At 39.3% G+C, this 22,160-nt stretch overlaps 1 long non-coding RNA gene across 1 annotated transcript; it reads right to left on the reverse strand.

The window, feature by feature from the left end:
* Positions 1-207: 207 nt before the first annotated feature.
* On the reverse strand, positions 208-20,743 carry LOC126095210 (uncharacterized). Its single transcript, XR_007521928.1, has 3 exons — positions 20,476-20,743; positions 15,487-15,614; positions 208-570 (listed from the first exon to the last, which is right to left on the reverse strand). It is a non-coding gene; the product is annotated as an uncharacterized LOC126095210 (long non-coding RNA).
* Between the last annotated feature and the right edge of the window lie 1,417 nt (positions 20,744-22,160).

The following is a 22,160-nucleotide window of genomic DNA, read 5'->3' on the forward strand; positions in this document are numbered from 1 at the left end:
GATGGTCAAAAAGAGATCTGAACCTACTCCTGTAATACAAAATATTCACTTGTGGAATTGTTTGTAATCAATATGAGTTCAGATTCCATTTTTGAAACATTTCTTTATGCTTGACTAAAATAGGGTTTTAAATATATTATACAAACAAGGACAGACAAGGATAACTTAATTATATTTTAATAAAGCATCTCGTAACAATTGCCCTAATTCTACATACATTTCTAACAATCATATAAAATTGATCAATAAGCTTAATTAATCTAAAAGCTAGCTACAAAATAATCTCCTACAGTGAAAGCTTTGGTAAATGCTACACACTAATGGCAAAACAAAGTTAATAAATACTTGTGAAATATCAATGTATGAAAAGATGGTACAAATGGCCCTGCTCTCAACAGATATATGCTTTAAAATAAATATTCTGTATCACACTTACAATCTATTACTGTGTTACAAATCATTGCAGACTAGTCTGATTAATGTGATGATGCAGCAAAACCTTTTCCAACCAAATAAGATATGGGAAATGTCATATGCTACTGATGATCTGCAAATTTCTGTTTGGAGACTCTGAAAAACAACAAACATTTTATGAAACAGAAAGCCACTCAACGCTTGTACAACACAAAATTTTCATAAATGTCAATCATATACATGTAATGAATTCAAAAGTTCAAATAACATAATCTGTAGAATAGTTTTGGGGCATGGATCCATGTAGGGAGTGTAAGGTGAACATAAAGCAGCCTCTTACTTGAATGTTTTCATGTCTTCCCGATCTTTACAAGTTCCTACAGAGTTACTTTTTGCATTACTGTTTTATGAATTTATGATTTAACTGTCCCACTTCTTAGCTAGAAAGCAGTAACTGTATTAGAAACATATTTTCAGTTTTATGCATATAAAGCTTTTCTTTCACAGCATGTCAATGCAATACACTTCTCTCAGTTTTCTTGCCTTGTGAATTTGCAACATGTCCATAACATTTTGGAAGGCATGAACTCTTCCCATATTCACCAGACACATTCTGCAAATTAATGCACCATAAAACCCAAGAAATTTTTTTTGCAACTTCTTAATGTATCCTTAGTAAACAATTTAGTTGCTGCCGGATATTTGAAAAAATCAGTTTGAAAGTTGGCCTTTCCAGTAATAACTTTTGCAAAGTCATTAATATTCTAAAACCAAAAATCTCCTAGTACTGTGAAAAATAATATCTCTCCTAACTGTTAACTGCTATGGACTGTCTCTTAGACCACTACGATTTTTTTGTCTCGTGATATTTCACACACACCTGCAAGGCGAAACGGACTCTTCTGTGTACCTTCCTACGGGACTGCAAGCTACATGTGCCAGAACTTTCGCATTATTTCTACTCTTTGTGTCATATTTATGGGCCTTGAGAGGGTTCACAGAGGTACCATAGTGTTTGCGTGTCATCGTTCTGTTGAATGCTACTTTTTCTCTATGGCGGGGACCGCTGGACCTTCTATGCAACATGCATGTAAGACAGATATGGATGTTCAAGAACATCCCAGTGAGTTCTCAGGTGAAGACTTAAGCAACAGTGATAATGATCCTGATTTCAAAATATTTAGTGATCACAACACTAATTCAGAGCAGAACACAAAGTGACAAAGATGTGACAGCAAATGACGATGGAGAAAGTTACTTCTTTGGTAAGAGAAGATGTTTTAGCTGGAGAAAACAGCATCGCTGCCACCTAACGTAAGAACAAGGCAATACAACATCGTCTAGCAGCTTCCTGGACTGCAACAGACGGCGAAAAGTCTCAGACAAAACCCTGCTGTTTTGGAGGTATGGAAATTGTTCTTTACCCAAGATATTCGAGATCAAATCATTATATGGACAAATCTGAGAATATCTAAGTTTAGAGTACAGTACACAAATGATCACTTGTCCTATCTACAAGATGTTAATGTCACTGAACTGAAAGCACTAATTGATCTATTAGAGTATTCAGCTATTTTCAAATCAGGGAATGAATCGGTTTACAGTTTGTTTGCAACTGACGGAACAGGCAGAGGTGTTTTAGGATGCACTGCTAATAAAGAAATATTACTGTTTTTACTGTCTGTATTACTATTTGACAACCCAGATGGATGGGAAGAGTGAAAGGAAGTAGGAAAGTCAGCAGCAATTTCATAAATCTTTCTGTGTTTCACCAAAAACAGTCAACTTTGCTGTTCTGTAGGTGCAACAGTGTGTGTTGATGAAATGCTTGTACCTCTTTGTGGACGGTGTGGATATTGAATATTTATGCCAAACAAACTGGCAAAATACATCTTGAAAATTCAGTGCTTGATTGATGCTCATACAAATTACTTGTATAATGCGTACATTTATTCTGGCAAAGGCAGTGATGATCACACACTTTCACACTGTGAGGAAGGTCATAATATGCCCACATAGGCTGTTGTTCGATTGATGAAACCTATTGAAAACACATGGAGAAATATTACAGGGGAACTGGTACTCACCAGTAGAAGTAGTCAATGAACTTTCGAAACAGGCCTCAAATATATTGGTACAGTGAAAATAAATAAAAAGGAGATACGACAGCAGTTTCTACCTAATAAGAAACAAGATATGAAGAGAACTTTCATGGTTTTATGGAAGACATGACATGGGTTTCCTTTGTGCCCAAGAAGTCCAAAGCTGCAATCCTGATCTTTTCTATGAACCATGAAGTAAACAATGATTCTGAATCAGGAAAACCTGAGCTCATCCTGTTTTATAACATGACAAAAGGTGGTGTGGACTGTCTCGACCAGAGTTTTGCTGCTTATTCATCAAATCACTGCATGAGAAGTGGCCTTAGGCCATTTTCTTCACATTAGTGGATGTTGCTTGTTGTGTGAATTCTTATGTGTACACCAAGATTATCCAACAAAGGCCGAAATAAAGAAGAGATTGATCTCCATGAAGATTCTAGCAAGAGATCTTTCTGAGCCTCATATGAAGCATAGGCTTTTTATTGGATGCTTGACACGAGAACTGAGTGACAACATCAGAGGAATACTTCACATACAAGATAAGCCTCAGATACTGAAAGAACAGTTCAAAAAAGGAAAAACATGTGCCTTTTGCCCTCCTTGTCTGAAGAGAAACGTAAGATTTCCACGTCAACAGTGTGGCATTCCAATTTGTCTGGAGTGGTCTAGGAAGGTCTGTGTGAATTGCTTGCATGTTGAAAATGACTGAAATATGACTCAGGGCCTCATAAGACTACATGATTAGTTTGTACTTGTTATTTTGAAAATAAAATATGGCAACGTTTCTCTCTTTCTTGAATTATGGAGTGCAATAGTCACTCTGCATTGAAACAAGAAGCACTAAACTCAAAGCTGACTTTGCATAAAACTTCTCATAAACGAAGTGCGTTTTTCCAACTAGTATGTTGTGAATCTGTAATATTATCTCTTGATGATAATATGTGAGTGAGTAGAGCTAACTATCTACTGTTATTTTCATAACACACAAATTAAAAATATATCGCAAATTCTGCTGTGTCTAAACATTTTAAATCCCGCACTCTTTAAAAACATCCAAATTTCCACAAAGTCTACTTCTCAGAAGTGTAATGAATGACAGGAAGTCAAGGAAAAAAATATTCAGCAAAACACTGGTTTTGTACACAAAAAATAAAAATGCAGTCTGAGAGACCCCTCCATAGAACTGTGTTCCTGTCAATGTCCATAGCAGTAAAGGGCTCTGCCTATGTTCATTCTAAATAAAATAAGCATTCACTCCAGCAGTGCATTGATAATTATTTTGCTTGTCAAGAACATATTATAACAACCAGAGCAGGCTGTTCCAGCTCATATGCCTGTTGGTGGGCTGCAAGGCACCTGCAGGAACAGGTAAGCAGGGGTGGGCAAACGGCTGACACACAGGGAATCAGGCAGCCAGGCCATAGCTTAAATGTCTGTTCTGCACTGATCGAAGACGCACAGACAAGTGTGGCCAAGTGGATGGTTCATGCAAAACGAGCATACTACCTAGCACGTAGCCTATACCATCTGTGCCTACCCAGAAGCAAACCAAGAGGCCATCTCGCCCAAAGGGAAAGCACTAGAACTACAGATGGCTCTGGAACAGCATGAACTAGAAAATAAGTATCACCCACCTGAATACCAAAATTATAAAATTGTAAAAATGGTTTCCTATGTTCCTATAATACATTATGCAATATGCCCGATAATCATCCTAAAATAATTTTGCATAAGCACCTTTCATTGATGAAACTGTTAAAAACAGAAAAAGATATTAGTTACTTTGTAACACCAACACTTTATGTCATCCATAATTTTAAATCACTAGTAGATAATATTTTACTTATATCTGTGTATATTTCATTACTTTTGTTCCACATTACAAACCATTTCTATACATGCAAAGCAATCTGTGAAAATACTGTATGGGTTGATCTATGTATAAGGTCGATAGAATTGTAAAGATAGGACAGAAAAACTGGAGGGAAGTACCACTGAGTTAGAGAGACAAAAATGAGCAATGTGAAATGTGGAAGGCGTGCAGAGAGTACACCAAATGAGGACAAAGCACCAGTCAGTAGTCAGCCACCATAGTGAAAACATCTCTGATCGTATATGGAGGCTCCATGGAAACTCCATAAAATTAAAGATGTGGAATACATAAACAGTGCTCCATGGCAACTGTTTATAAGAAGAAAAGCCATGTGTCAGCCTTGTAAGCACTGAGACTGAAACTTCATAATATCTCATGATATCAATAAAGATCTTTGCATCATCACCTCCAAGCAGTGTAATGCTTTGTTTAGAATTGTAAATGACATGATCCAGTATCTAGGTGTGCATACACTTAATCAGTCACTGAAATTTTGGGTTCAATTGCGCAATTTCTTTATTCATTAAAAAGTAAGTCTGATATGAGACTGGTGGCCATAAGTTTACCTCACTGCAATGTGTAATTACAGATTTGTGTGATCTAACAAAAACAATTGTTTCGCACACTAAGTACAGTATGTTTTGGAGAGAATTAATTATCTTTGATTCTGATTGCCTGATTAACCATTAGCAAAATGATAACAATCTAACTTTTTTTTGTAGAATAACAGCTCACACAACCTGTAGAGAAGTGTTGTGTAAAGGATAGTGTTATAACATGTCTGTTTCATTTGGATGTCATATGAAATGAATGGACCTTGGTAGACTCATGAGCAGGACATGTGTCATGCAACTGTCACCATACATTTTTTCAGACCTGTCACTTGACACCTGTCACTTTCCTATTCCATCAAATGCAGGGCCTCCATGAAACGAAATTCTACAGGTATATAGATAAAACCAAGAGCAGACTATCTACACTCAGAAATAATCAGCATAATTCTGTTACCAAAAGATGAATCCAGAACCCAGATGTAGAGCACATGGTAAAATATAATGTGACTGACTTTATTGGTTACTACACAACTTGTGCTATTTGCAGTCTCCTCTCAGATACCAGCTTCACTCGACAGTGCAGATGGAAACTCTTTCATTCACCATTCATCGTGTTCCCCAGATTCCACCAAGAAGGAGCATCTTCAGGGATGTGAAGTGATTCAAGACAAACATTAACATAAGACAAAGACATCACAGAAACATAATCTGTACAGTGTATTAACAGTAATTATCACTATACTGCTTAGTACCATTCATACCTGTGCAATCGAAATTTAACGAGTAAAATAATAAGACAGCTGCTTCTTTGAAACAAGCTGCTACCTCCTCAGCATCACTATATAGCTGCTGTTCGTCTACTATTAGAAGCTTAATATTTACTTAATTACAAGTGTATTTTTCAAGGAAAATATATTTACATCTTTAAATACTGAGTCCTCTAGTACAGACAGTGTTAGAAGATTCCTGACAGCTCTTAGGGCTATAGTCAACTTTCATCTATGAAGCACTAATGGCTGGAGGTGAAAACAGTAGCTATCTACAGAGCTGTGACAACAATGAGGCAATGCCATAGAGACATTTACAAAATTGTGTTATGTGACTGGCTGAGGTTGGCTTGAAAAGCTGCTGTGCCCAGCCCAACTGTCAGGGGCCAACTTGCACCAACTCAGCTATATATCTCATACATTATCACTTAAACATTATTACTTAACATACACCTTTACAATACACACTGCAATGTGCCATCAAGCTATCAGAGGTTTTCAATCACTGAATCTAGATATTCAGGTAATTTTTAGAAAGAGTGGCTAAGAAGTGTGTTTTTAACTTTCTTTTGAACTGGTAGGGATAACCAACTTCTTGCTTAACTCAGATGGGACATTGCTGAATATCTTATTACCAAAGCACCAGATGACTATGACTAAAGTGCAGCAACTAATGGAGGTCCAGTGTGGGCTGCAATAATCGTATGGCAGCAAAACTTGGTAGATATGCTAATGCGTTAATGTGGAACTGATTTGCCCTGCAAAAAAATTAGTTCCCATTTTGGGCACCAAGTGCAAATCTGACACTGTACACTGTTTGTATGATGGTACGACATCCGCGCTGTCATTTTCCAAGCAACAACGTGAGTGAACAGTATGGCTATCAAAAAGAGAGATTGTGCACTGTTAGTGAAACTGTTATTTGTGAACAGCGGCAATTACAGTGCTGCATTGAGAAAATACTGCCGACTGAAACATCTGAGGAGGGGCCCCATGTCATTATGGGGTTTAAAGGTGATAATGAAATTCGAAAACGTGGGTAAGCTTGGTGGGGCACCTAGAAGAGGAAGGCGTCCTAGCATCTCTTCGATGGCTCCAGTTTTCATACTGAACAAATTGTGTAAGCAGTGGCTAATAATAAAATCAACATTATTCCCTTCTCACTTGTTTGACCTTTCCTGCCTACATACCTAATCCATCACATATGGAAACATTTCTATAAGTCTTTCTTGCATTCACAGCATCATATTGGCACCTGGTGGCCAAAATTGGAACTAATTTTTTTCCACTGTAAATCAGTTTTGCATTAACACATTACAAAATTTACCAAGTTATGTTGCCATATGATAATTACAGTCCACACTGGACCTCCATGAGTAGTTGCACTTTAATTATAATCTCCTGGTACATACACCCTTTTGAACCCTGGAAAAGGACACCAAAGTCTACATGAAAATTATTTTTGTGCCTTGTATTGTGAGTGTATATATCACAGTTCAGTTGAAAATGGTCTTTATTATAAGCAACAAAAATTATTGAAAGTAAATGTATGGAAAGGAAGCATAATAATTCCAAGATTCTTAAAAAAGCTTCTGCAGGATTTACAGTTATCTGCTTTGTATAATGTTTTTCTTACTGCTCACTTCTGCTGTACGAACACTTTATTTACTTTAGGTACATTAGCTCATAAGATAATCCCGTAAAACATGGTGTGAAAATATGCAAAATAAGCCCTTTTTTTCAGGTCAACTAAATGAGAGATGTTTCTAAGGGAATAATACACTAAACTGAGTTTTTTTGTTTTGTTTCATTATTTACAACATGCTCCATTACACACTATTTGTAATACTACATGTATGTATTTTGTGTGTTTGTGGGTGTAGTATACTGTTTGTGTTGGCTGATGATGATGATGAGAGAAGGGACAGGGCGAAACCAGGTGCCGGCACATAGCCTACTCCTCACGAATAGCTCCATAGGGGCTACCAAACTTAACGTCCTCATCGGATGGACGGATCACCATCAACAGAGTCACATACCCTCATTTCATGAGAGAGTGTGGAGAGGCCTGATATTTAAACCAGGATGTTGGCACAAAATATGGCGAGCAAATACTGGCACTGAATTTTTTTTTTCCACCACCAGGATTTGAACCAGCTTACCCCCAGATCAAGTGCCACCACACAAGTGTGCATTAGCAACCTGGTCCACAGAGACGGGTGATAGACTGAGCTTTTTCATTAACATATCTACATGTTTACTCCATTTTTATCTTGTTATCGAGGAGAACCCTGAGAAACACAGTGTACGTCATTCAGTGTATGACTATTAACATCTAAAGATGGTCGTTTGGTTGTTTGGAATAGAATAATATGAGTCTTTGTGAAACAAAAAATTAAACTGTTTGGTGTAAACCAATTGTAGACCTTGTAGACCTGTTCAGTTATTATTTGAGCTGTGTCTGCTATGGCTGAATTTATACTCTTGATTAGTATGTTTGTGTCATCAGAAACATTACATTTTTTAATTGCCCTTTAAAGTCACTGTAAGGTCATTTATGTAGGTGAGAAACAAGAATGGGCCTATAATGACTCCTCTGGCACTCCACACATTATGTTCCTCAATCCAGTCTGTTAATGAGATCTTCTGCTGTCTGTTACGGAGCTAAGATACCAACCAGGTGAGACAGTTGCCATTTATGACAAAACACTAGTTTTCTAAGTATATTTATAACAATATATGAAAAGGACAGACTGCTACTCACTGTAAAGATGACATGTTGAGCTGCAGACAGTCAGAACAAAACAACTGTCACACCTTGAGCTTTTGGCCAAAACCTTCTTCAGGAAGTTAAATACAGACACAGACACACAAGCAGGCACACCTCAGACACACGTGACTGCAACCTTCCAGCTGCTCTGGCCAGAATGCAGTTGTGTCGGGTTGACTGGAAGCAGCTATCAGGATTAGGGTGCGGAAGGGGGAGGTACAGCAGGGTACAGGTGAGGCACAGAAATAAGCACTGCTGGACAGAGTGGGCAGGGCTAGATAGCGGCAGAACAAGGCTGCCAGGTACAGGGGGAAGGGGAGGGGGGGACAGGGACCAGAAAAGGAAAGGAGCAGAGTAAGGGAAAGACAGGTGGCTGCACTGGCAGGCAGCAGTGCACAACGAGGGTGAGGGAATGTGAATTTAGAGGTGGCAATAGGACAGAGCAGTGGAAACTATTGGGTGGAGAGTGTAGAGGCAGTAGGTTACCATAAGATGATGCCAGGGTGATTTCAGGAGTAGAGAATGTGCTGTATAATCTATTAAGTTCAGAAAGGCTCGTGGTGGAGGAGAGGACCCAGATGGCCTGGGTTGTGAAGCAACAACTGAAATAAAGCATGTTACGTTCTTCTACATCTACATCTACATCCATACTCCGCAAGCCACCTGACGGTGTGTGGCGGAGTTGTAGAATTTTGGAATACACATTATGTTTGAGTATAATGACTTTTCTGGAGACTAGAAATTTACTCTGTAGGAATCAGCATGGGTTTCAAAAAAGACGATCGTGTGAAACCCAGCTCACGCTATTCGTTCACGAGACTCAGAGGGCCATAGACACGGGTTCCCAGGTAGATGCCGTGTTTCTTGACTTCCGCAGGGCGTTTGATACAGTTCCCCACAGTCGTTTAATGAACAAAGTAAGAGCGTATGGACTATCAGACCAACTGTGTGATTGGATTGAAGAGTTCCTAGATAACAGAACGCAGCATATCATTCACAATGGAGAGAAGTCTTCCGAAGTAAGAGTGATTTTGCGTGTGCCGCAGGGGAGTGTCGTAGGACCGTTGCTATTCACAATATACATAAATGACCTTGTGGATAACATCTGAAGTTCACTGAGGCTTTTTGCGGATGATGCTGTAGTATATCGAGAGGTTGTAACAATGGAAAGTTGTACTGAAATGCAGGAGGATCTGCAACGAATTGACGTATGGTGCAGGGAATGGCAATTGAATCTCAATGTAGACAAGAGTAATGTGCTGTGAATACATAGAAAGAAAGATCCTTTATCGTTTAGTTACACTATAGCAGGTCAGCAACTGGAAGCAGTTAATTCCATAAATTATCTGGGAGTAGGCATTAGGAGTGATTTAAAATGGAATGATCATATAAAGTTGATCGTCGGTAAAGCAGATGCTAGACTGAGATTCATTGGAAGAATCCTAAGGAAATGCAATTCGAAAACAAAGGAAGTAGGTTACAGCACACTTATTCGCCAACTGCTTGAATATTGCTCAGCAGTGTGGGATCCGTACCAGATGGGGTTGATAGAAGAGACAGAGAAGATCCAATGGAGAGCAGCGCACTTCGTTACAGGATCATTTAGTAATTGCGAAAGCATTATGGAGATGATAAATAAACTCCAGTGGAAGACTTTGCAGGAGAGACACTTAGTAGCTCGATACGGGCTTTTGTTCAAGTTTTCGAGGACATACCTTCACCGAGGAGTCAAGCAGTATATTGCTCCCTCCTACGTATATCTCACGAAAAGACTGTGAAGATAAAATCAGAGAGATTAGAGCCCACACAGAGGTATACCGACAATCTTTCTTTCCACAAACAAAACGAAACTGGAATAGATGGGAGAACCGATAGAGGTACACAAAGTTCAGCTGTACATTGTGCCACATGGTGATTCATCTTGTTGTCGGCCACAGTTTGGCAGTGGCCATTCATCCTTGTGGACAGTTGGTTGGTAGTCATACCAATATAAAAAGCTGTGAAATGATTTAAGCAGCTCTTAGCACAGGTGGTCCAACCTCTGACGGGGTACAATAAGCCTGTGACAGGATTGTAATAGCAAGTGCTATGTGGGTGGATTGGGCAGGTCTTGCACCTGGGTCTCCCATAGGGCAATCACTCCTGTGGCAATGGGTTGGGATTGGGTGATCTAGGGATGAACTAGGATGTTGTGGAGGACGGGTGGTGACAGAACACCACTTTAAGAGGGTTGGGAAGGAGCATGATGATAGATTATCTTTCATCCAATAGATCTATGACCAGCCCTGAAATGAGGTTCATCCTACCCAAGATCCTTCAAACAGCCCTTAAAGTGGTTTTCTGTAACCCGACAAACTGCCACAACCTCCTAGTCCATCCCTATGTCATTCCCAATCCCAACCACTTGCCACAGGGGTCATATCTCTGTGAAAGACCCTGGTGGAAGACCTGACAAATCTACCCACCCAACACTTACTATTCCAGTCCTGTCACAGGCTTATCCTATCCCAGCAGAGGCCGGGTCACTTGTGAATGAAGCCATGTCACAGACCAGCTGTGCTGAAGTCACTGCACAACTTTTTATATTGGTATAACCAGCAAACAGTTGTCCACAAGGATGAATGGCCACTGCCAAACGGTGGCCAAGAACAAAGTGGATCACCCTGTAGCACAACATGGAGTTGAACATAACGTGCTTCATTTCAATGACTGCTTCATAACCTGGGCCATCTGGATCCCTCCCACCATGAGCTTCTCTGAACTGCAGAGATGAGGTGCTATCCTTACATCATACTTCCACTCACGAAATCATCCCGGTTCAACCTACAGTAAGCCACCATCCCCACACCTTCCACCCAAGTTTCCACCCCCTCTGTCCTATCACTTCCTCCCAATGCAGTCTGCTCGCTTTGACTGTATGCCGCTCTAAGTCAGCACATCTTCTGGACTTTTCCCCTTCTCTGCTCCTCATTCCCCACCCCCACCCCCACCCCTCCCACAGCCTCCCAGTGCTGCACCTGCCACCACTTAGTCCCATCACACTCTGTACAGCAGTAATGATTACTCCCCCCACCCCCCATCATACCCTGCTATCCCACCCTCTTCCCTGCCCCACTCGTGATTGCTGCTTCCAGTTGCATTTTGGTCGGAGCAGCCAGAAGATTGCAGTCATGTGCACGTGAGGTGTGCTTGCTTGAGTGGCTGCATGTGTTTTTTTTTTTTTTTTCCTTTCTGTTTGTTTAGGTCTGCTTGCACTTTGTTTGTTTAGTGTTGTATTTGCTGTGTGTGGAGAATTCTTTATGAAAAACAAATTAAAGGCAGTTAACAAGTTCTGGTCCATAATTAAGTCATTATTCTATGATAGACTGCTTCCTCAAATACTGCTAAGAAGACTAGAAGGAGTGATATAGCTCAGAGCATTATGGGACTTAACATCTGAGGTCATCAGTCCCCTAGAACTTAGAACCACTTAAACCTAACTAACCTAAGGACACCACACACATCCATGCCCAAAGCAGGATTCAAACCTGCAACCGTAGCTGTCGCGCGGTTCCAGACTGAAGAGCCTAGAACCGCTTGGCCACACCGGCCAGCTTAAGATGGGTATTACTACAGCATATTTTCATTAAGTCTAGCAGCAAATATCTCACAAGTCATTGATTAATTACAAAGATACCTTCAGGGTAATCCTATCAAGTCAGCACAAGATCTTAGTGCTCTATTAGAAACACCATTTTAGAGAGAAAAATCACTAATTTTTAATGAGCTGATGAATTCTATTTATGTAAAGGTTGCATTTTTTGAGAGTAATGTACATATTGTATGCAGTGTCTGCTCTATTAAATCTAAACACATCTGTATTTGGTTGTTTATTACTCTATGCAGTAAGCTGATGAATTCTACTTTGGGGTTGTATTTTTTTTTTTTTGAAACTAATGTTTGTTTGTATTGCAAGCAGTGTCAGCACAAATAAATCTAAACACATCTGTACTTACAAGGGAACCTCCCCATCGCACCCCCCCCCCCCCCCTCAGATTTAGTTATAAGTTGGCACAGTGGATAGGCCTTGAAAAACTGAACACAGATCAATCGAGAAAACAGGAAGAAGTTGTGTGGAACTATAAGAAAAAAAAAAATAAGCAAAATATACAAACTGAGTAGTCCATGTGCAAGATGGGCAACATCAAGGACAACCTGAGTTCAGGTGCGCCATGGTCTTGTGGTTAGTGTGAGCAGGCGCAGAACGGAAGGTCCTTGGTTCAAATCTTCCCTCGAGTGAAAATTTTAATTTTTTATTTTCAGATAATTATGTGACTCACATGCCGTCACCAGTGTCGTATAGAATATATCAGACGTGTTTTCCTGTGGAGGAATCGGTTGACGTATGACCTTGCTATCAAATGTTATCGGTTCCCATTGGAGAGGCACGTCCTTTCGTCTACTAATCACACAGTTTTGCGGTGCTGTCACAAAACACAGGCACTAAACTTATTACAGTGAACAGAGACGTCAATGAACGAACGGACAGATCATAACTTTGCGGGGGGGGGAAAAAAAAAAAAAGTAAATTTTTGACTTGAGGGATGACTTGAACCTAGGACCTCTCGTTCCACAGCTGCTCACGCTAACCACGGGACCACGGTGCTCCTGGGCCGACGCTGTCCATGAAGTTGCTTATCATGCGCATGGACTACTCAGTTTGTATATTTTGCTTATTTTTTTCATAGTTCCACACAACTTCTTCCTGTTTTCTCGATTGATCTGTGTTCAGTTTTTCAAGGCCTATCCACTGTGCCAACTTATAACTAAATATGAGGGGGGTGCGATGGGGAGGTTCCCTTGTTAGTTGTTTATTACTCTATGAAGTGTTTGCAATGACAGTAAGCACATAATCACTGAATCTAGTGGCCAAAACTTGAAAGCATCACCATTTCTTCCAGAGCCCAGAACTATTTTCGGGGGCTCATTTTCATTTCGATGACTAGTTTTGTTTGTTCCTTTTTCAAGCATGTTCCAAAGAGTTTTTGCTTTAAACTTGGAGTGTTTTATTCTTGAGCATAGTAAATGGGTTTTGCTTTTTTTAATGGCTGAATGGAGGATTCAACACTGCAGGTGTAATCAAGTTTCAAATCCTGACTATTGTTTGTTCTCTGAATTTTGCAGGGCTCTCTCTCTTATTAACACAACATACTTTAATCCTATCTGTTATCCACACCTTTCATTGCACCATATATCTCATTCCACACACCCCATTGGCTCAGTCTCCTCTAGTCTCTACAACTATCTCTCCTGCTATCTATCTCCTATTCCCAATCCTTCATCCTTCTGCTTCTACAGTAGTGTCTCTCTCCTTTCCTTCTCAGTTTGAATCCTGGCACAGAAACATTTTCACTGCCAGTATTGCTGTGGGAAAAGGACGACAAACGATGGAGTTCAAAGGTGGTCCTTATGCCAGACATTAAGCTTGGCAGACTCCTTGGTGCTATTCAGAAGGAGTAGGCTATGTGTTGGCATGAGGATGATCAACCTGTTGAACTGGACCATCATAATGGCCTTTTTAGTATGTTTTTGAGAGAAGCAGTCTTCACTGTCTTCCTGCATTTCATCCACAAACATATCACTGTGCTCTAGTAAATACTCACCATTGTCATCCACAACACAATGTTACACAACTGGAACATTATGCTAAATAAAAAAGAGAGTGGCTTTAGCTTAATATTTCAGTGGACCCACAGAACATCAATTGAAATGGATCACAATGTTCAAGTTGAAATTAATGCACAAGCAATGCAACGCCTATACCGTGAGTAATTCTAGACATAGCACCTATGGATCTATAGGGACTGTTTATCTACAACTGCACTTAAAACAAACCAAGTTTCCTTTATTTCTTTAGTTATAGTATGAATCACATGCAATTAACATTCATTTAACAAGCTTAGTATTTATTTGAACCTGTTCTTAATGAGTCAGGTGAAATAATTATAAATCACTAAGAAACAGCAAAAAGAAAGGGAAAGACCCCCCCCCCCCACACACACACACACAGACACACAAAATATTATGAAAGGAAACTTATGGGATAAGATACAATACAAGACAAATGCAGAACATACAATACCTTGCTGCATTACAGCATGTAACAGCTGTGTAACCTTTAGTATCAAAAGTGGGTGCAAGGGAAGCCCACAACTACCAGACTTAAGACAACTGAAGCTGTTTTGTTATCTTTTATAGTTTATGCGTTGCCAGAAAGTCTACTTTTAATAAATAAACAGGGAAATTATGAAGTGACTACGTTTATCCTAACACTATTAATACTATTAGCCACTCCTACTCAAAAAGTAATTGCCTCCTCAGCTTTGACAAAAATGTAATACAGAAAAGCAAATTATATGTTAGCTGATCAGTATTCACACAGAAAATATATAAATTTCAATTGCAACCATTGTGATAAGTTGCATACATTAAGGAGGATAAGTGACTGCCACAACTGAAAGTAATGACAACATTGTGAAAAAGATAGACTGCTACTCACCGTAAAGAGGGGATGTTTGAGTAGCAGACAGGCATGACAAAAAACAGCTAAATATCTGAGCATTCAGTCAAACAAATGGCCTTCTCCTAATGAAGACAACACATTCACAACTCAAACACACATTGACCACTGACATACAGTAGTCACATGTGTGTGAGTTGTGCTTGCATGAATACATGTGTTGTCTACCTTAGAAGAAGACCTTTTGGCCAAAATCTCACATTTTAACAGTCTTTTTGTTGTGCCTGTATGCAACAACATCTCTATGTAGTAAGTAGCTATCTACCTTTTTCATAATACTGTCATTACTTTCAGTTGTGACAGAAACTTAGGTCTGATGGCAGTGATAGTTTAAGAAACAGTGTTTTGATCAAATGTTTCATCACCAAGTTCACTTAAATATAATGACCATCATTCAAATCATGATGACAGAGAAAAAGACAGATCTTTATTTATTTTCAGACTCACCGGAGCAAATCTTGTGAAACAAGAAATTCTTGATGTTTCTAGCTTCTTTTAGGTTGTCCAGCACCACTTCCCTTATTTGACAAGAGAATGGTCTTAACATCATTTCTGGCCACTGCATGCTGCATAGGCTGTTACAAACACACAATGGTCATCACTATTAGCTAAATAAACAGCAAAGATTTCCTCTAAATCTAGTCCGAAATTCATATCTTACTTGATTTGCCTCTGAACAAAATACAGGTCAAATATTGTAATAAACAGTAACAGCTACAGAATAAACAAAAGATGACAATACATTATAGACGAGTTGGCATAAGATGATCCCTGACAGCTGCAGTGAGCTGGGTGCAGCAGCTTCACAGGCCTACCTCAACAAATCACATGCCGCGATTTTGCCACAGCTGTGTAGAACGCTACCGTTTTTGCCTGCAGCAAGTATCACTTCGCAGCTGAATGTTGGCAAGAGTGCTGTGAGCTGTCAGGGATCTTCTTAGACCATTTCAACTGTAGCTTTCAGACACAAGGGTTTCACCCCATGATAAACAAGAGGAACAGGGTCTCTAGAAAAAAAAATTTCATAAATAAAGTGCATCCTGAATATGTTATGATTGGACATGATACACGCACCGTTTCTACTTCAAAATTACATAATGCATTAATTTTACAGTTCAGTGATATTAATATGATTCTGTTGCAAAATATGTGCAAGAAACTATATATTGCACATGCAATACAGAATTCTGTGCAGACAATATGTACACTTGACGTGCCATTCAAAGTTGTTTTGGAACTTCTACACCCTTTACACTGCCTTGCCTCTACATTCTTGAGACTCTAAAATTCTTCAGAAAACACATAGTGCCAACTGACCCCAGAGTCGTAAAAAATAATGAAATACATGAACACAACACCAGGAAAAACGCAAACCTGCATGTTATACGTACAAACACTCAACTGTGTAAAAAGGGAGTTTTCCACATGGGCCTCCAACTGTTCAACAATCTTCCCACTAGTATTAAGTCCATCGAAGACAACATAAAATTTAGCAAAGCCGTGAAGTCATATTTGTTGTGTCACTGTTTTTACTCGGTAAATGAATACTTAGGACAGTAATCTTGCTGTTTGTGTTAAATTGAAAACATTGAGCAATATAATTCATTAGGATACTATAGGCTTACGTTAATACATGTTAACAATGTTAAATGATATTTTCCAACATCTGCAACACACTGTGTACCATCAGATCACATGGTATAAATAAATAAAAGGTTTAGGTATTCCTATGTGTACAGCTACAGTTCTATAACATAGTTCTTTACCATCATTTATATACAGGGAAGAGATGGATAAAGAAGAATATCTGTATCTGATATGAATTCTCACCTCTGACTAGTAACATAGAAAACACGACGAATGCTGCAAACAACCTGGAGACTCCTATAACGTAACATCAGTGGCAATTTCTTCAAACGCTCTACGCTACAGATCAGTCAGTCACCCCAAGCGTACTTTTTAGTTTCATATTTTTTCGATTTACCAACTCATAACCACACTGTTACCTTTCAATCTAACCAAGACCTCAGGCAATGCTACAGATCAGTCTGTCACAACAACCAAGTTTTTTTGCTTTCACATTTGTAGGCTTCCTCAACTGAACAACTGAATATACACAATAAAATGTGATGCCACAGCAGCCATTACTGTTACGTCAATTGTATAGTATATTTCCCTTAACTCAAAAAAACTAATGTAACTGTGAGTTCTGAGACTGGGAATCATGAACCATCAATCAACACGCTTGTTTTATGACCATAAGTTGCCAATATACCATAAAATAAATATATGTCCAAGCTTTTCCAGGAAAACACACTTGTAAAGATGACACATTGGTCTAACATAAAACATATAACTGTAATGGACTAAACTTTGAACTATGAGCTAGCTCAATACGACAAGCTCGATAATGATATAGATACAAAACCTAACAATAAGCAATGATGAAAATATGCAGATTTTTGAGTGCACTGCTCTTATACTGTGCTCCAAATGGCTCACAATTCTGGACCAAAAGCAAAGACTGAAATGAATCATAATGAACTGCAGACAATAGTTGATACTTCAAGTAAAATGCTCTTGGGCTTCCAGCGGGCTGGCAGTTTTAATATACCATGACGTTTTAATGGGTGTCACACTCAATGTCTTCGCAAGAAGACACTCACTGAAACATCATTGTATTTTAAAGCTGTCACCCATATGGAAACCTGAGATTTCCAATAACAGTGCACGTTGGGAGAGCCTGTGTTCACAAAGAACTTATATTGCCACAGATGGGTTTGAAGGTGATAATTTAGTTGTGGATTGGTAGAGCCAATGAATGTGAATGCATAAAAAAGACTGCAGTAATACACTGTAGCACTGCCTGATGTCTACATTCACATAATTTTTAATGCATTTCTCATTACAAAATTTAAAGTGCAAGGTATTAAATTCAGAAAAATCTGTTTTAAATAAAAGAAATTTCCTTCCAAGTATTTTGGTGCCTATATGATACATAAACTACAAAAAATTGCACGGTGACCCAACTGTGTAATTCTTAACATGATCTGTGTCAAAAATATTCTTTTAAGGTTTTCTTTCACAACTTTGATGTTAACAACATCTGACATCACTGAATCATCTATACTTCAAACATGGAAAATCCAGGATGGAATAATGACAAAATTATTAAAATATTATGAAAAGGATAGATTGCTGCTCACCATCTAGCTGAGATGTTGAGTCGCAGACAGGCACAACAAAGACTCTAAGCATGTAAGCTTTCAGCCAAAAAGCCTTTTTCTTAATTAGAGTGAACACACACACACACACACACACACACATGACCCTTGTCTCTTGCTGCTGAGACCAGACTCTTAAGCCAGCCTGTGACTCAACATCTCAACTGTATGGTGAGCAGCAATCCACCTTTTACATAATTTTACCATCTACATTCGGTAGAATTCATTATTTTCATAAGCTACAAAGGAACTGAATAATAAGTATAAAAAATTATGATCTAATGAAAATTTGGGCATGAGTTTGTTGAATTAGTGCCCCTAGCACAAAGTGCTCATTTCATCTATTCTTATTATGCTCCCATGAAGTAGTGTCTCACACTGGGACTTACATAACCACTGCTAATGAGAGGTAACAACTCCAACAAGAGAAGCAGGTTACACACTGGCTATATATTCCCTAGGGTCATTGTCAGACATTTCTTCAGTTCTCACAGCAGTACACTGTATGTAACTGTAACATAACCATGTGGTTTTTTTTATCCAGATGCCAGCCTTCTTATCACATTCGTGTCAAAATATGCTTATTTAAAGTCCAGATTTGATTCACTTAGAATGTTTGGCATTTCGAACCAATATACTATAGCACGAAATATTCCATTGATGACTTAGATGCTCCTTTTATTATTAACTCATTGGTCATTAAAGCTAAGAATACAGCTTGTAGTGCATATGCTAGTTTGGGAAGTCTTTATGTCTTTCTCAACTTCAGGTAAATGTAGTGAGCCACTTTTAACGATGTGGTAAGGGCTTCTTCCTGTCATCATGGCAAATGCCTTGTTTCCTTTGGTGACAGTATGAATCTGAAACATAACAGCTGCTTTTTTGTAAGCTGCAACTTAAGTTTTAACAGAGCACGACAGAAGGGGGTCGACAGAAGCGTCCGATCCCACGTGTCGCCTTTGACCCGTGACGTAAGGGTGTTGTCGTGTGTGACGTCATGACGGCGCGGAGTTTGGTTTGAGTGTGGCTGTCTCCAGTTCTGTTTTATCTTATTTTGTTTACTTTTCTGATCTGTTCGTTCTATCTCGTGAGATTTTTTTTAAATTTAAAAACGCTTATTACTTATTTTAATTACCTGTTTCCTCCAATTTCTGTTTTAGTTTATTATATTTATCTTTCTGATCTGTTCGTTCCATCCCGTGAGATTTTCTTAAAAAAAAGACAAAAAACACTAATCAGCTACTGAAGCATCTTTATCTTCTATGGGTTGCAGGGGTTACGACCCCTGGGGAGGTGGGTGGGTATTCATGCATGGCTGTCTTCACTTACAAGTTGTAGCTACGCAAGGCGTCTAAATTTGTTTATATTTAGTTTGCCTCCCCCCCCCCCCCCCCCACCCAAAACACCCCATTTCCCGCGCTTGTCCCGTTAGTGTCATTAGGCTTCTTGTGGAAAGTGTGTGTGTTTGTTTTTGTTTCCGCCATATTTGTGACGTCATGGATCAAAGCAGACGGGCGGGATCGGACGCTTCCGTATTTCCACAGAAGGCTCCAACTGGGCTACACAAACAAAGAGCACCCAAGTTACATAAAAATGTCAGTGCTAGAAAATAAATATGAAGTTCTTTAATGTCTCCTCACCGTATCACCAACTATAATTAACTATGCACTGGACGATGCCTGAAAGGACTATGTGGTGCGGGGGAAGCAAGTCCTACCTCCGTTTTATAGTCACCGGATGAGGAGCCGTGCAGGTGGAACAATCTCTGCTGCCCCACCCAGTTCATCAGTACGCCCCTTAATCTGTAGTTCGTGCTTCCGAGAAAGCAGATGTCATACACGAAAATAAAGTTCACCGAAATGTTGCTCGCAATCAAAACTGTAATAGTTTTATGTATAAAATCTTTAATAATGATCCAAACCGCAACAATTACGTACTCATTACCACGACATGAAACAGGACCTACAAAACTGAGTACAGTACCGTACAACACAGTAACATAGCAGTCAACAATGGCTACGTCACACAACAGTCAGGTGGGCAATGTTGGCTGCGACCAAAAATAATGTCTACCGGTGGAAGCCTTCCGCTGTCTTATCACTTCTACCGATTTATGGATAGGAAAGTACGACGCTAGTAGATCAACTATGAGTTAACGAACTGTAACGTTACGGATATGATTTGTTACAATGTTACCAATAAACCTACTCACCACAAAAATCATCAGTCGTCACAAACGTTCGAATACCACACGCCACCGTACGAAAACCCTGACATAGCGAAAAATCTTCTCAATATCTGATATGCATATAAGGACGGTTTAAAACTCGGAAACAAAAAACGATCTCATTACAGCATCTCTGAAACCCCCATCAGACACGCAATTATAGGCCGATCTTGTTACATCACATAACTTTTACCATTTGCAACAAAGCAGCAAAACAACATATACATTTGGAACTTATATGCTTCACCTAACATATAGCCTAGCTAATTTGGTTTAGGGAGAGATATACCATCATTCATGTGCTATCTAATATGAGCCACGTTGCCAACCATCGCGCTTTATATTGTGTATAGATCTTCCCTCAGACGACTAAGTACTAATTTTTTTTAATGTAAGTGAATTTCACTTAAATTAACAATCCTTAGAATCACACTGCAATACCTACTTTTCCAGTATGACGAGTCCGACGTTCAATCGCGAAGTTAATTCGCCCGAACCAGCAGGTAGAGTACCGGTACCTATTTCTGTTACAGATATTCGATAGCTGTATCATAACAAGAACTGCATTCATACAAAAGACCTGCAAGTTGTCTGTATAGTGACGGGGTCACACGATATCTACGTTTACATACATACTCTGTAAACCAATGTAAAGTGAATGGCAGAGAGCACTGAACCACATTTCTGGTTTCTTCATATTCTAATCGCGTATGGAGCGCGGAAGAATGCTTAAATGCATCTGTGCACCCTGTAATCTTGTCTTCACAGACTTTAAGATACATAGGGGCCTGACGAATATCTTTAGATTCTTCACTTAATACTGGTTCTTGGAACTTTGTAACAAGGTTTCTGTGGGATAGCAGGCATCTGTTTTCATGCGTTTTCCCATTCAGATTTTTCAGCACTTCCGTGACGCACTCAAACAAACCTGCGTGAGTTTAGAAATAGCTATTACAAAAAAAAAAAAAAAAATATCAGCACTGCCTCACGAATTGTATTGTTCCGGGTGCTTAGTCTCCACAAAAACAAACTATAAACATCTGCATTGAGTTATTTGTTATCTGTCTCTTTCCACCATAATCGCAAAAATGGCGTGTTTGCCAATCTCTAACACCAAACAATTTTATGGCGCAGTAATAGCCACACCGACATGCGGAAAGTTCGTTAATCGTCCTCGGATTATAATGAGCGATGTTGGTCTATCACAGCTGCCGATTTTACTTGGACTGTCATTTCGAACTTCGATTATCGTAAATTCCCCTAACTACGGTCCTTGAGCACAACTATGGTCCAAACTGTTATGAAGACTCCACCCAGTACCGTTTCGTAACGGCCGAGAGCTACCATCGTTCTCGAAATTCTGAGGTGCTCTGCCCTCTACTGGCAGGGTAAGAAACTGCGAGGTCGGGCACGGTAAAGCACCAACCACACTTTACGGTAGCCATAGCGAAAACGTGAAGAGGCTTGTTTTCAACTTGGTTGTCCGACTTTCCTTCGTACTGAGAGCAAGGTAAGAGTTATCTCATTTCAATTGCCTTTATTTAGCTTTTAAGATTATCTTTTGTTTGGTGCATATCTGCTGATGTTATCCACGAGAAATGTGCAATAAAAGTAAAACATGTGATATTGAGCACATCTATGGTGCACTTTACAGGGTGGACCATAGTTGT

The sequence above is a fragment of the Schistocerca cancellata genome, chromosome 8 (assembly GCF_023864275.1).
Source record: "Schistocerca cancellata isolate TAMUIC-IGC-003103 chromosome 8, iqSchCanc2.1, whole genome shotgun sequence".
Lineage (NCBI taxonomy): Eukaryota > Metazoa > Arthropoda > Insecta > Orthoptera > Acrididae > Schistocerca > Schistocerca cancellata.